The sequence below is a fragment of the Canis aureus genome, chromosome 14 (assembly GCF_053574225.1).
Source record: "Canis aureus isolate CA01 chromosome 14, VMU_Caureus_v.1.0, whole genome shotgun sequence".
Classification (NCBI taxonomy): Eukaryota; Metazoa; Chordata; class Mammalia; order Carnivora; family Canidae; genus Canis; species Canis aureus.
This window is the reverse complement of record NC_135624.1, coordinates 21,728,937-21,745,937: the sequence shown is the minus strand read 5'-3', so window position 1 is coordinate 21,745,937 and position 17,001 is coordinate 21,728,937. Positions and strand designations below refer to the sequence as shown.

The 17,001-nt window shown below is 41.5% G+C and overlaps 1 protein-coding gene across 8 annotated transcripts in view; it reads left to right on the top strand.

The window, feature by feature from the left end:
- ENPP2 (ectonucleotide pyrophosphatase/phosphodiesterase 2) overlaps window positions 1-17,001 on the top strand; it is a 111,473-nt gene that overhangs the window by 12,816 nt on the left and 81,656 nt on the right. The window lies entirely within an intron of this gene.

The following is a 17,001-nucleotide window of genomic DNA, read 5'->3' as shown; positions in this document are numbered from 1 at the left end:
CAGGAAGCCTACAGAGCGCGGTGACCCCTGGTTGTTGGATAACAGCTAGGAAAGATGCTCTTCCAGCTTCTCTGTGACAGATGTCTTTGGCCTGAGCATGTCTTTTAGTCCTTGGCTGGCCACTTTTGCCTTGGGAAGGCGTGTTGTGAGATGTTACAGGATGTTCATCCAGTGCTCGCTGGATCCTAAACCCCTTATTACTATTACCCCTGATTATTTATAGTCTTAACATCCACTCCCAGTGGCTCCAAATGGACTAAAAATGCAGTCAGGCTGCCAGAGAATGACCTTCCTAAATAACACAAGACAAGCAATTTTCCCAAGAAACACCTCAATCTATAATTTGATCCTTCGGCAAAAACAAGAAATTAAAAACAACAACAACAACAACCCAGTTTTTACCAGTATTCTCACCCTCCAAAGCAAATTTTGTCTGTGGAGTCACTAGGAATAAAATCTGCATGTAGAACGTATTTAGCATATTAGAATAGCCTTGATCTTTGGGGAGATTAGGGGATAAAGTTATTCCCTGAGAGTGATGGGAGTGGAAGGCTTGAATAGTCTGGAAAAATTTTCCACATTGTTTACAAACCCTTGAATGGCTAGTCAACATAAAGTAACTAATGACATGGCGGAGGCTCCTGGAGGCTTCTTTACTCAAGTGAAGTGGTTTCAGTATGGGGACATGAGCAACAGGGTTTTGGGTATGTGGGGACAGGGACAAGAAATTGGCATTATTTTTATAAGGTTGAGGCTTAGCACTCCTCGAGGATTTAGAGAATTCTTCAGAACTCTCGCCTTGGAGGCCAGGCCAGGAAGGGACAGAAGAGAAGGCCCCAGCCAACCCTGCCACCATTGCATTGAGAGTGAAGCTGCGGGACACTTCCCTGCTCCCTTTTTCTCTTCTGTCTGAATCCCCTACACTCTGGTTACAATTTCCTTCCTCTTTCTTCACCTTCCTCTTCCTCTGTTAATTTGTTCAACCAATGTTAATCAAATGGCTCTGTGTACCAGGTACCTTGCCAGGATCTGGAGAAAAAAAGGGAAGGGGCATAGACTCGCTAATTTTGTGGAGTTTGCAGTCCAGTGGGAGAGGCACACATGCCAGGAGTTAGGCTAAGTATGACAAGACAAAAAGATGAGGGGGGAAAGGGAATGACAAGCTGACCAGGGAGCAGGCAGCCTGGTCGAGGCTCTTGGAGCTGAGAACTGAAGAAGGCTCACAAGAGTGGTCAAGTCCAGTGAGTTAGTTTCCACCCTCATCCAGCTGGGAAGTGACAAACTGAAGTTTGAACCTAGGTTTGCCTGACTGTTAAGAACTGTCTACTTTTCCCTAAATCTTAACCAAAAAGGAATTATACCTACTTTCAAAATGTCTCCATTTAGCTGTGATGTACTCTCACGAAGCAACTTGAACAATACGAAGGGAAATCATTCATTCATTCTCCCAGTCTAATCTCGGACTATGGGTTAGCCACAATGTGCGTGCAAGTGCAAAGTGCAGCTGTGAACACCAAGCCGGGGAGTGTTGAGGAAAGCATTGTTAGGCTGGAGTTGACGTGATGCAGCAAGTCCGCAGGCCCTTCAAATCCATTACAATGCCCCCTTTACTCCATAGGGTCGGCCCTCATTAAAATGCAGGCCATGTGCCTCCTGCTGCTGTATTCCTTTCATTCCTAAACAAACACCAGTGTAATAAAGAGGCAAACAGAGCCATGTGAGACCCAAGTTTGCCTGGGAATGCAGGTATTTCCAAGAGGTTAGGCTGACGGTAGCAGGTTGCCACTGCACCTGTGAGCTCTGAATGTCACTTGGCACCCTGGGGTTCAAGGGTAATGTTGCCCACAGTACTCATTATACACCGGGACCCACTGCCAAGCAAGGTCGAAAAGGTCTGAATAGTGGAGTGGGCAACCATCCATCTGTCTCTCTGGGGAATGCGGCTGGTCCAGATGCAGAAAGTTCAACACTTTCTGTGCCAGATGCTGGAGAATTTTCAAGAGATGGTGAAGATGCAGTCCCTGTCCTCAAGAAACTTTGAGTTCAGTGAGAACTTTGGGCAAAACAGACACACCAGAGGAGGCAAGGTGTGGTGGAAAGATCAGGGACTTTGAGCCATTCAGACTGGGTGTAAATCCTTTCCCCACTACTTACTGTGTAGCTGTGAGCTATTTATCTCATCTTTCTGAGTCTTGGTTCTTCACTCACAAAATAGGATTCTTTACTTCACGGGATTTTGTAAGATAATTATATATTACCTTCATAGATGATAATTATTATAATTGTTGTTATATCTATTATTGTCATTATCAGAATGTAGCAGATTCTTGTTTTGACATTGGATGACTTTTGGCAAATTATTCAAACTCTTCATCTATAAAATAGGATAATCCTAATGGCTTTGTGTGGTTCAAGGGCGGAGGTCTCTCATTGTTCCCAGCACCCTGTTTTATTCTTTATTCATAGCTTTCATCACTAATTGACATATTCGTATATTTTATGTCTTTTCCATCCAACAAAATGTAAGCTCCCTGAGCCGACATTTGGGTTATTTTGTTAATTGCTGGTGTCTTTTCTGCCTAAAACAGTATTTGCTGTGTAAATGGACGAACAAGTGAATGAGTGCTAAACCCTATGTTAAATGTTTGGCTTGTGGTTGACTCCCGGTAGGGGTTACTGTGCTCATTGCCATTATTATGATGAGAATATGTTGTGTGCAGAGAGAGGAACCAATACAGAAAGTTTGCTCCCAGCTCCGTCAGGCGGCGATCTTTGTCCTTAGTACTGGCATCACATCAACTGTGTTGTCGTTGAGTAAAACAACTGGGTCATTGTCAATAGTAAGGTCACATGAGAGTAACTGCAAAAATAAGAGTTAGAGAATTTTTGTCAATTCTCAGGAAGAAGAGGAAACAACAGCAGAAAGGGAGAGAAGACTGGGAAAAGGAGAAAATGGCATCTTTTGCAAAGGGCTCTGTTACCTGAGGCCATCAGCTACAGGCTAGGACTGAGCTCACCCAGCTCCAAACCTTGAAGGCATGCAAAACCAGCTGCTTCAGAGGATGCAGTAAGAATGCATTGGTATAACGGCTTTAACCTGCAGTTGGTGCCAAAATGAGAAACTGTCCTTTTCAGAGTCTGTTCTGTATCTGAACTTAAAAAAAAAAAAAAAAGATTTATTTATTTATTTGAGAGAGAGAGAGAGAGAGCAGGGGGAGGGGAATCGGGAGAGGGAGAGAGAGAATTTCAAGCAGACTCCACTCTGAGCATGGAGCCCAACATGGGGCTTGATCCCATGACCCTGAGATCATGACCTGAGCTGAAATCAAGAGTTTGACGCTTATCCCACTGAGCCACTCAGGCACCCCTGTATCCAAACTCTTAAAGGCACTAAGAGAAAACCCTCTTCAACTGCCCTCTACATGTGAGATTGGATGACTTTCTTTAAAAAGTAATAAACTAAATGTATCATAGCATAGTGGACTATAATAGAAGTATTTACTTAGAAGCTAGATTCTGGTTATGCAGATCTGAATTTGAATGAATTTTCATAAACTTGGGCAAATTACTTAAAATTTACTAAATTACTTCTGTGAGCCCCTGTCAAAAAGAGAAACTAATATGTACTTTGCAAGACTTTGAGGGAATTTCTGTGCAATGTCTGGCATATTCTATAGCTGTTATTATTAACAATGAATACTGCAAGGACCTTTTTACTTAATCTCCACAACAACTCTGTGTTGGTATCACTCCCATTTTACATATTTGGAAGCAAAAGTCTAGAGAGCTTTCCTAACTCAGGCCACACAGCTAGGGAGCATCTGAGCTATGACTCTAACCAAGTCCGACAGCCCAGGATTTTAGCAATTAACAAGTTGTATAACATCGCTCATTAGAGCCACAGAAGTTTAGTGAGACAATGTAAGGTCCAGGACTTCTGCATTCTCTTGCATAATACTCTAGTGGCAAGCTGAGGTCACTGTATTTCAACTTTGCAGTCTCTCTCTGTTTACAAAGGATTATAAGAGACCTATAAGGCTAGGAGAGGCAGTATAAGGTCAGCTCGTCTTAGAGCTGTCTTTTAGATCTACCCGGAGTAGATTGCTTCATCTCTTGCTTAAGTCCATCAAATTATTTTGTGAAAGGTGTTTCTCCTTGTCTTAGCCTAGCCCCTCATGTTATCTTTAATTGGCATAAATTAAATTGTGCATGCCAATTATATAACTATCTATAACTATATATATATACATTTCCTTCAGGGGATGAAATAGTAAGAATAAAGTGTGTATAAGGATCTTTACCTTTCCTTTTGATTTATTCAGAAAAAATAAAAGTGAATTCTGATTATTTAATTTAATTTGAGTACTTCTTTGCTGGTCATTACAGAGAGAGAACTCAGCTAACTAGGAGAGGTTGTTTTTTAATTTTTTTTTAGATCTACTTATTTACTTGAGGGGAAGGGGCAGAGGGAGAAGGAGAGAGATAATCCCCAGCAGGCTCCCCACTGAGCATAAAGCCCAATATAAGACTCGATCCCACAACCTCGAGATCATGACCTGAGCCAAAATCAAGAGTCAGATGCTTAACCAACTGAGTCACCCAGGCACCCCACCCTAAGAGGGTTTTAAGAAAAGAGAAAATAATAGAAGTCTAGAGTTGGAAAGGACACAAATGTGTGACCAATCTTCCTCTGAATTTCAATACTTTATACCATAATTCTTGACCAGTGTCACCCACTCAGCCTGTTGTTGAATAGTAACCATGAGTTCATTTTTTGTAAGAGAACTCTGGCAGCACCGATTGCTAGAAAGTTCCTCCTATGAGATGAAACATGCTTCTCTGTAACTTCTAGTTTTGCCTGAGGAAGTACACAAAATAAAACTCATATGTCCTGTATTGCCCTTAGAATATTTGAGAAAGACAACCACACCCATTTTCTTCTGTTGAATATGCAAGGCACTCAGACTACACAGGCTCTTCAACCATTGGCCATCAGGGAGGTCATTAAATATCCATTCTCTAAACACCAGAAGGATGAGCCTTTTGAAACAAATCACATCGTGTCACTGCCTGATTAAAATCCCCTCCACTAGCTCCTCATAACACCCAAAATGAAACACAAAGGCTCCACTGTGACCCATGAGGTCCTGCATGAACCAGCACCCAATCGCCTCTTTGAGATCATCTGGGATTCTTCCTCCCATTCCACTGCAGCCACATACTGGCCTTCCTGAACATACTGGGCGGCTCCTACCTCACTTAGGGCCTCCCCACTTGCTGTTCCTTGGCTCTTCCCTCACTTTATCTAGATTTTTGTTCAGATGTCGTCTCTGCAGAGAGGCCTTCATTACCACCTGATTGAAAATAGCTGCTCCCTTTATTCTCTGTTCTCTTGCCTTATGCTACATTTCTTCACCCCCCTCATCATCCTGGTTATGCCTTTCTCAATGCTGTCTAGTTCTGTAGTGACCTACTAAAATGAGACATCCAAAATGAACACAATCCAGATGGGAGTCCAGGCCTGCCAGGCTCAGCTGAACTTTTCTTTCTTGGATTGGGCAGTAATTGTCTACTAAAGCAACCCAAGATATAATGAGGTCATTTAGAGCTGTGGTCAAGCATGGACTTCTATAGAACTCGCAGGTAACAAAAACTCCTAGCTCTCTTTGACAAAAATTGTTACCAGAGAAACAGCTAAAGGGACAGGAAGATGGAACTTGTCTCCATCATGCTGTTCAAATATCATGTGCAGAAAGACAATCTCAGAAGCATAAGTGGCACAATTTATAAATTTTATCTATAATGCATCTGACAAAAAAATCTGCGAGGTAAGAGGGCTCCCTGGTGGTGGAGTGGAACAGAGACTGAGTGAGCTGATTCTCAGCATTGCACATGCTGAAAATACCCATACCCCATACCCATTGCACATCTCTATGTCAGAACTCACCAGAATGTGCCTAACAAACTGTTGGCTTCCACATCTCCCAGTTAAAACATACTTTTTATCACAATAACCCTGACGTCCCTGGCACAGAGTGTGCTTTCAATAACCATTAGCTTATGTTGTAGTGACTTTTCATAAAATCTGCCTTGAATCAGTATTATATGAATTTGTAAAACTCTGGTTTCTCAAGTTTTAGGGCAATTGTCTGACAATGAGCAGCCTTCTCTCCGAGCTCCTAGGAACCTTGCAGTGACATGACTGTGATGCCCCACCATTCTGGTCAGTCACTTCCTCATTACCAACCGATTCTTTTTTGGGGTGAGAACTAGGTCAGCCTAGAATAGAAATTAATCTGTGGCTTCTGATATGTTCTGAATTAGGAGACATTATCAAGTATTAAGACTTATCAAACATTTATCAGATTCTCTACTTTTAATAGACTCATGTTTCTGCCAGCAAATAGTTAACATTCCTATTCCTTTTAGATCTTGCCAGTTTTATAATCCGCCTTATGAAATCATGGAGAAAAGAGGACTTCCTCACTTAATAGGTACTTGAACCTATTGAATCAGGCAGGTTGCCTGATATGTTTGAGCTTGTTTTCTCATATATTGACAAGGATAATACTGTGAAAGTTCTAAAGAAGATTAAATAAGGCAACATAGTGTATATAAATGTCTCTAGTATGTTGTCTGGCAAAGAGCAGGGACTATGAAATTATTAGCTACCACTTACGGAATGTCTGCTTCATGCCATGTGTGGTACCATTCATACATACTTGCTTTTCCCTTTCTCTCCACCCTGTCTGAGCTGTTATATCTCTCCTAGTCCAAGGTACATTAGCTCTACGACCTTGCCTATGAGCAGCCTTTCAGTTTTACTGATCACAAAGTAGGAAGAGTGAGTGAGTATTGGTTCTTTCTCATAGGGCTTTTTTCTTTTTCCTTAAAGAAGTGTTCTTCAAATGCAAGACATTTTTAAAAATTGAAGTATAATTGGGATGCCTGGGTGGCTCAGTGGTTGAGCGTCTGTCTTTGTTCAGGCAGTGATCCCAGGGTCCTGGGATAGAGTCTGGCATTGGGCTCCCTGCAGGGGGCCTGCTTCTCTCTCCGCCTCTCTCTCTGTCTCTCATAAATAAATAAATAAAATCTTTAAAAAAAATTGAAGTATAATTGGCATGCAACATGATATAGTTTCAGGTGTCCAACAGAATTGATCTATATGGGTATGTATTGCAAAATGATCACCACAATAAGTTTAGTTGACATCTGTCAGCAAACATAGCTACAGAATTCTTTTCTTCAAGATGAGAACTTTTAAGATCATACTCTTAAGTATGCAGTATAGTATTATTATTATCTTAAAAATACTGTTCATTTATTTATTCACGAGAGACACAGAGGAAGAGAGGCAGAGACATAGGCAGAGGGAGAAGCAGGCTCCCTGAGGGGAAGCCTGATGCAGGACCCCATCCCAGGACTCCCGGATCATGACCTGAGTGAAAGGCAGCCGCTCAACCACTGAGCCACCCAGGTGCCCCGCATATTAATTACAGTCACCATGCTGTACATTATATCCCTATGACTTATTTATTTTCTGTCTAAAAGTTTGTACCTTTTGACCCCCTTCACCCATTTGGCCTCCTCCTCCTCTCCTGCCTCTACGTCTCTGAGCTTTTTTAAGATTCTACCCATTAAGTAAGTTCATTCCGTGTTTGTCTGACTTATTTCACTGAGCATAATGTCCTCAAGGCCCATCCGTGTTGTTCCAAGGCATTGTTCTTGAATTCCCACAACTGTCCCACAGACTCTGATCACAGCATGTTGCCATTAAGATTCAAGCCCCTTGAGATCTGTAGGCGAGAATTGGGTTTTCGTTTTATTTTAAAGTAGAAAGGAAACAAGGACACTTGATTAAAGTACTCTGGCAGAGGCCCCAAAGTACTCTGAAAGAGCTCCTCCTATTTTTAGGACTGTAAAGGGTTTCATCCCACACAGGGGCTGATGAAAATAGGTCCACACCACCACTCAAATGCTTCAGTCCCCATGAATTGTAAGGTTTGGAGGGTAACCGCTGACACCAAGTAGAAGGCATTGACCGGAGAGCTGAAGGTCAGGGTCAATGTTCCTTTTCTGTGGGTCTAGAGGCTTTGGAATTTGTCTCACTACAGGGATAATTTCCCTAGCTTGCTCCCTCTTTTTAAGCAGCGTTTTTTGAGATATAGTTCATAAACTGTGAAAACCTTCCCTCTTAAACTGTATGTTTCAGTGGTTTTTGTTACTTCCATGGAGATGTGCAAACATCTCCACTATGTAATTGTAGAATATTCTCATCACCCTCCAACAAAATTTCATACCCAAAGCAGGCACTCCCACATCACCTGACAACTGCTAATCTGCTTTCTTTCTTTATGGATTTGTCTATTCTAGATGTATCATATAAATGAAATAATACAATATGTGGCCTTTGTGTTTGGCTTTTTTTCATTTGATTTTTTCAAGGTTTATTCATGTTATAATATGCATGTATCAGGACTTCATTCCCTTTCATTGCTGAACACTATTTAATTGCATTGATCTATTTCATTTAGTCTCTCCATTCATCAGTTGATAATTCTGCTATGAACATTTGTGTACAAGGTTTCATGTGGGCATATGTTTTCATTTCTCTAGGTTATACCTAGGAGTGGAAATGCTGGGTCATATGGTAATTCTATGTTTAACATTTTGAGGAACTGCCAAACTGTTTTCCAAAGTGGCTGCACTGTTTTACAATCCTATTGTATATAATATATGAGGGTTCTAATTTTTTTCACATCCTTTCCAACACTTGTTATTGTCTGTTTTTAGTTTTAGCCATCCTAGTGGGTGTGAAGTGGTATTTTATTGTCATTTTGATTTACATTTCCCTAGTGATTAATGCTTTGAGCATCTTTCCATGTACTTATTTTCTATCTGTATATCTTCTTTCTATAGATGTCTACACAATCTATTAAAAAATGTGGGTTATATGGGGTCTTTTTTTTACTGCTGAGTTATAAGAGTTCTTTATATATTCTGGCTGCTAAGCACTTATTAGATATATGATTTGCAAATGTTTTTTCTCCCATGGTGTGGACCACCTTTTCAATTTCTTGCCATCTTGACAATAATGTCAGTCTATGAACATCGATGTCTCCCCGTTTATTTAGGTTTTCCATAATGTATTTCAATGGCATGTACAAATCTAATACTTCTTTCGTTAAATTGATTCATAGTAGTTTACACTTTTTGATACGATTGTAAGTGCAATTGTTTTCTTAATTTCATTTTAGATTGTCCATTGCTAGTGTACAGAAATACAACTGATTTTTAAAAAATATTTAGCTTGCATTGTGCAACCTACCAAAATTTATTTTTTCTAACAGATTTTAAAATAGATTCATTAAGATTTCTTTTTAAAAAAATATTTTATTTATTTATTCATGAGAGACACACACACACAGAGGCAGAGGGAGAAGCAACCTCCCCACAGGGAGCCAGACATACGACTGACTCTGTCCCTGGACCCTGGGATCACGCCCTGAGCAGACACTCAACTGCTGAGCCACCAAGGCATCTCATAATTCATTATTTCTATATAGAAGTTTATGTTGTCTGTGAATAGAGATAGCTGTATCTGTTCCTTTCCAATTGGAATGCCTTTTGTTTGTTTTCTTGACTAATTGCTTTGGCTAGATGTGCAGTGTTGAATAGAAGTGGTGAGAGAAGACATCCTTGTCTTGTTCTGGATCTTAGGGGGAAAGCATTCAGTCTTTCACCATTAAGTAGGGTGTTAGCTGTAAGTTTTTCATAGAAGTCTTTTCTCAGGCAGAGGAAATTCCCTTCTGTTCCTAGTTTGTTGGATGTCACTAGCTCTTGTTTGCTTGCAAGGGGAATCACAGGAATAGCAGTTTTGCTTCCTCTCCAAGAGGATACCATTGTGCTGCTGAGCATGTGATGATGCCATTCCAGTAGCAAGCATAAACTTCCTTTGAGATTTGTGTTCAAACAAATTCCTTGAGTTGCAGCTCAAATTCTTGGGGCTTTCCAATCCAAATGGAGGGTCTTTGTTGTAGTTCAAACTTGTGCCTTCAAGGCTGTCCCCAGAGTCACCCCATGCTTTACCAAATAAATGCTGCTCATTTTCTCTTGAGGTTGGAGACAATGTGACAAGGGTGGTTTGTAACATTTCCAACTTTAATCTACATATGATCTTTCTAAAAGTAGAGGAATTTTCCTAGAACCTATGCCACTACTAAGCACCTATTATGTGCTCAGCTCTTTACTGAATTCTGAGAACGTGGTAACAGATGGAGTCTTTAGCCTCCTGTACGTAACAATGGCTAATATTTGTACGTTTTCTATGTTTCAAGCAATGAGCTACTTACTTCACATGCATTGGTCTTCACATCAGTTGGTCTTCATATCAACCCTGTGTTATAAGAACGCATATCATTTTTGTTAATAATCCATTGCCTTGGGAAAGGCTATGAGTTGACACAGATTTGGATGAGCACCAAGGAAAGAGGAGGACTTCAGAGCTCAGAAGAAGCATGACCAGATGTGCAAAAATTAGCTTGGACTTGGAATAGGGGAGATGGCTGGTGGGATAGGATCCTGGCTCCCCACTCCTCACTTAAAGTAGAGCAACTCCAAATTTAGATGTTGGTATTCATTTTGAGATCTTATTTGAAAATAAGGTTTTAATGCTTAAAAAGGGGTCATAAACCACTGAATTCAGCCAATAAACCCTCTTTACAGATGCATAAACATGGTCTTGAAGTGACTCAGCTAGTAGATAGGTAAAGAACAAGAATTGAAATTCAATTGAAGTTCCAATTTAAATTTCTTGATACCAAGTACTTTCTTTAACAAGCATTTATTGTCTGCCTTTTATACCCCAGAAAATATGCAAAGCTCTGTGGAGTGCCAGGATGGCTGGTCCCTGTATTCAAAGAGATCACAAGGGACAGAGAGGCCTAAAAAGGGATTTATAGACAATAAGGGAGCAGAGTGGAGGAGTCCATTGCTCTGTATGAGAGAGGCAAAGTCAGGGAGAGTTTTGCAGAAGAGTGACCCCTGACCTGAATTTTCATGAATATGTTGGAGTTTGCCAGGGAGATTTGGTGGAAAAGGGCATTCCAGGCCAAAGCAACAACATATATTAAAGAATGGATGTGTGAGAGGGTATAACTTAATCAAGGAACAGCAAATATTTCTCTAATTAAAAAATTTACCATTTACCAAACATTCTTCTGTGCAGGCATTGAGCTAGGCAATTTGCACAGATTATTCCATGTAATACTCTTAAGAATCCTTGAGCTGGATACAGATGAGAAAACAGAGTTTTAGGGCAGAGAAGTAGTTTGCCTAAGGGTAATGTAAGGTCTCACAGTTAAACAGAGCTGGGCTCTGAATCCAGGGGACTTAATATTGGATGTAGAATCCTATTTGCCATGCCAACGAGTTTGGATTTTATGCTTTAGGTCAGTGGTTCTCCCAGCTTGCAGCAGAATCGCCTGGTAGGCTTGATTCAGCCAATCTGAGGTAGGGCCTAAGGGTTTGTATTTGTTAACAAGTTTCTAGGTGATTCTGATTCTGCTGGCCCAGGGATCACACTTTGAGAATACTGTGATAGGGAGCCACTACTGAAGGTTTTGAGATTGGGAGGAAAATCATCAGATTTGCATTTTATGCTGAACTTTCCAGGCAATGAATGGGAATAAATCAAGAGAGGCTTGGGGCACCTCAGTGACTGAACAGTCAGTTCAGCGGCAGACTTGGTTTCAGCTGGAGTGGTGATCTCAGGGTGGTGGGATTGAGCCCCTGCATCAGGCTCTGCACTCAGCATGGAGTCTGCTTGAGATTCTCTCTCTCCTTCTGCTCCTCCTGCTTATGCTCTTGTTCTCTCTCAAACAATAAATAAATCTTAAAAAGAGAGAGAGAGAGGCCTCAAAGAAGGGGTGTTTGAAGGAGGCAGGGAGAGCAAACAGGTAGAGCAGTTGTGAGACAAACTGCTCATGCATGGCCCAAAGAATGACAATGAAAGGAGAATCTAAAATATTCACATAGGAAACAACCTAGGTATTAGTAATGTTCAGCAAGCTCTGAGAAAGGATGGTAATAGTTGGAATCAATAACTAGAAACCTGTAGTCATGGTGTCTGATAAGAAACAAGAGACGGAAGGATTACAGCAGGTTTTCATGAAAAGGAGTGAAGCTGGGAGGTGAACCAGTTGTTTGGGTGGCCACGTTCTGCATGTGTTGAGTTGAGGCCCTCGTGTGGTATAACAGAGGGACGTCAGGCCAGAGTGGGAAGGGGACTAAGGTGCCTTGGGAGGCCTGGTCCCTACACCTGGCTCAATCTCTTCCTCTGCTGCTCTGGCGATGTCACATATGCTTCCAGCTTCCATGTCTTCAGCTGCTAGTGGGAATGGACAGTAGCTTCTCAGCTGCAAAGGATGAGCCTTCGATGCTCTGATGGAACTCTTTTCAGCAGTGTCAAACCCACCCATCCGTGCCATGCCTCATGCAGGGCCCTGTACAAAGTAGACGCACGCATGAAAACTCACATGAGACTCTCACGCGAGGGGGAGCCATCTCGCCATCTCTTACAACCTTCTTCCATTCGCCTGGAAATTTAGCGTGCAGCTTTCAGAATAGCTGAAAAGAAGTAGACAGACTGACTTTTAAGTCTTACGATGCTGTATTATAAGCTAGAGTTAGCAACAAAGCAGAGTGATTTCCTGGCAGTAATTCCTCTTAAACCTCAATTATGAATAAATGTATTTTCAGTGTTTAAAATCCAAGGTAACTTTAAAGCAACTGCCTTAGGTGATTTTTAAAACTACTGACAAATGTGTTAAAGCTATTAGCCATATCCCTTAATTTGAACTAATTCTAGAGTGTTAGCAAGTGGGTACATATCTCCACGTCTGTTTTATAATCCAATAAAAATTTAAGGAGTGACTTTACTGAGTACTCTGTGTATTTGGTCATCACAATCCAATTACAAATCCATTAGCTCAGGAGTCACACTTTATACCTTCTTGCCCCTTCACTCTTGTACCCAGTTCATTAATAGGTCTTTTCTCTGACTCTCCCAGTTTTTTCCCCTCTCCACCACCATGGCCTTCCTGGTGCCAGCTGTCACTAGCATTCACCTGTATTACTCCATCATCTCCCAGCTGATTTAATTTATCCCCTCTCAACTCCCTCCACTTCGTGTCCACACTGTACAGAGACACGTTCTTCAAAATCTGAGTAAACTTTCACCTGCTTAAGCCCTTTTAAGACTTTCCATCATTTGTAGGGTGAAGACAATATCACCCAACATGACAGATGAATCCCTACAGGAGCTGGCCCCTACCAACCCCTTGGTTCATTTCATGCCACACTCACTTTTGCTCTTGTTGCTCTAGTCAAACAAGCTGTCTTTTCCTATCATGGGTGTGCTGTGCCTCTCCCCTACACGGAACCTTTGCACATCCTGTTTGCTCTGTCTAGAATCTTCTCCTCCTCTCTTACCTTGTTACTCCCACCTACCCTGCACATCACAGCTCCACAAAGTCTTCCATGACCCTCTTGACTAGATCAATCCAGAATTATACATTCTTGTAGCAGCTTTACCTCTACATTTCTACACTTAACCAGTTGCAACTTTACATTTATTTTAGTGTCTGTTTGATTGATATGGAGGGCAGGGGACCATGCATGGTTCAGCTTCCCATATAGTACTAGTGTCCGGAATAGTGCTTGGCACACAGTAGGAGCTAGTGAATATTTGCAATGAATGCATATTCGTAGAGGATAGAGATAATCTGGTGCAGGGCGGGGAGGGGGTGTATGCTTAGATACCCCTGGGAATAAATGTCATGCATAGAAGTTTACAGTATAAATTGTAGTCATCGAAAGATGTGCCAGTGTCGATTTCAATTTTCAATTGTGTAATAACTAATAACACAAGTCCTGTTTGCATTTAAATAGATCCATCCTATTTCTCCCCCAGAGACCCTCCTGGGACCATAGATCACCCATAAGACCTTGCATCTGTGGTTTAGAATCTTTTTTTTTTTTTAATTTTTTTTTTAAATTTATTTATGATAGTCACAGAGAGAGAAAGAGGGAGAGGCAGAGACATAGGCAGAGGGAGAAGCAGGCTCCATGCACCGAGAGCCCGATGTGGGATTCGATCCCGGGTCTCCAGGATCGCGCCCTGGGCCAAAGGCAGGTGCCAAACCGCTGCGCCACCCAGGGATCCCTGTGGTTTAGAATCTTAAGTGGTGTCTACTTCAGACACATCTGCAGTCCTGACCTGTGGGAGCAATTGAGCCAGCTTGCTCCTCCACTCGCCACCGTCACTCTTAGCTCCCTTTAGATAGGTAAACCTGTTTCTCAAAGACTGCTGTCCTGTTTTTCTCCTGAATTTTCTAAGTGCCAGCAGTCATGGCCGAATTCAAAAAGAAGACTCAGCCAGGAGAGTCTTAAAATAAAATAGGGAGAATACACGTGGGTGTGATTTGCTTACTTTCTAGTGTATGTGCTGTGTTTCCTGCCAAGTGACACTGCTAAGAAACCAGGTGGTCAGTAATTGCCTCACACCAGATCTTAGAGTATTCTGGGAGTCGCGGTAGGTTGAGTCAAGACACTATTATGCAGTTAATTCCGCATCATGAGAAACTGGATATAGATAACATTTGAATCAGTTCATGGAAATTTCGTAATTACCGCAGGAGGCAAACATGACAACCTTCAATTATGTATCTTGCAAATCTCGCTGTGAACCTCAAGCCCTCTTACCTTAATCAGAGCTTGGGAACAAGGATTCACAGAGCCATTTCATGAAAGATAGACTGTGCATTAGTTAGTATAAATGCAACTACTGTATCGCAATCAGGCAACACACACACTGCCGCTTTGTGCCACCAGCAAAGTAAATAAAATACTGTTCTGCTGCTTACAGTTTGGAGATGGTTCCCATGGAGGGATAGCCATGGTGTGTCACTAAGAGATCCAGACTTTAATGTCCAATGAACCGCGGATGCTCTTAATAACATCTTAAAGCTGCATTATGAATTAGACCAAGCAATTCAATGTGCAGGATGTAAACAAATTAACTCAGAATAATTTATTTTAAGGCTCTGTTTCTCTAAATATGCTCCTTACATTACTTGCATCGGAATCACCTGTTGTATCAGTTCTTGTCTGGCCTCTAGAATCTTCGTTTCTTCTCCCTGCCCCCTAGACCTATTGAATCCAAATCTTGGGAAGTAGGCCATAAGCACCCCCCATTTTAAACAAGCTCCTGGGTGATTCTTATCTCCAATAAAGCTTGAGAGCCACAGAATGATTACAAGGGTCTGAGACGGTCGCCAGATGTGTTATAGTTCTGGGTTTTCTTCTGCCAGGGGGCAGTGTTCTCTGACATATGGCTGGATTAATAAACCTTCCTGGAAGTTAATTTTAGTCTTTCTCATACACATTCTTGTCTCCTGATCCAACCATGAGGTGACATTATTCGAAATTTTAAACACCAGGTCAGGTGGACTTTCTTTATTGGGTTGTGTTTCTAGAAAGTTTGGGACTACATTCTAGTCACTCAGTTGGGTTTCTAGACATATGGTACACATTTGCAGGTTTTTTGGATTTCTCAGTTTTAGATAATGAAAGGTAAGTGTGTTTTGTAGTTGATTTGATGCCTGAGGTAGGGGCTTTGGTCATCCTGCTGACAGCTAATTCATATTGACGTTTTGTAGTAAAATTCTGCTGAACTATGATTAGATGGTGTGTGTGTGTGTGTACAGATGCACATGTGTGTGCACATGTACACTTGTGAGTATGTGTGTTTTAATGAGTTCTGTGTGTACGATGACCTGAAGACAAAGCTCCTTGACAGAACAGTTGACGGAAATGATGCCTGAGCTCAATCCTCTTAGAAAATTGGTAACAAGTGCTGTACAGAAGCCAATTGTGGATTGACTATCACACTCAAGACTTTTTTCCCCCCTGCACAGCTACACTGCATGTCAAAAAGAATTAATGGTTGATGTTGAGCTTCTGCGTCTTTTTTTTTTTTCAAGGGGAGCCTTCATTATCCTCAAGCTGGGTTTCTACAATCAAATGCCAGACAGAATCTAAAGTTGTTGGCAAGGGCCAGGGAGGTTAGAAAGAGACGGAAACAGGGTTTTGGGGAACATTTGGAACACCATGGCATATGATGCAAGGCAATCCCAGGTTTGCCTTGAGAGTTTCCTTTTCAGAGCAGAGTTTTCTGCTGTAAAAGCAAGCCCGCATGTTGAAATTGAACATAAATAGAAGAAAAATCTTACATGGGGTTAACATCTTTCATAAGTCTTGCTAAATACCCCCACTCCAAATCATTTCAGTATGGCACGTAAACTAAAGCAAGGGACTCCTGTAAAGAAATCCACAAGCCTTCCACCTCCGCAAGAGTACAAAACTAAAAGAGTTTTAGAAAGGCAACTTAAAGTTTGGCACCGTGTTTTCTTTTTTCTCAATTAGCTGTTACTGAATTCTAGAATATATAATGAAACCCAGGCCTACTGTGCAATCCACTGTAAATAAGGTCTTGCTTTTGTGCTCTCATGTTTTATTTGAGCAGAGCCACTGCTCCATTAGTAATTTGTTGCACGGTAAGTGCTGTATTTGTTTATGTACACACAGATGCTCAGGGCAAGATTGATGGTCCCCGGGCCTGGCTCGAGGAAAACCAAAGGCAAGCCTTCTTCCCTCATTTGAATCCTTAAAGCATACAATATCTAAATGACTTTCAGATTTAGAGACCTTAATTTCTTTTAGAGGTCCCCTGGCTGCCAAATGCTTAGTAAAGAAACTGACATTTACAACAGCCTCAAAAGACAGTGTTTGGTGGCTAGATGGCAACACAACTGGGAAATAATCAGGGGAACAATTTTTAAAGCTAACTTCTTGCTGCCATTGAGATTTCCTTCCTAAATTCAATCACTAATAAAGCTTCCTCATCCTATCCCTGCCCCTCCCCGCCCAAGTAAAAACCAA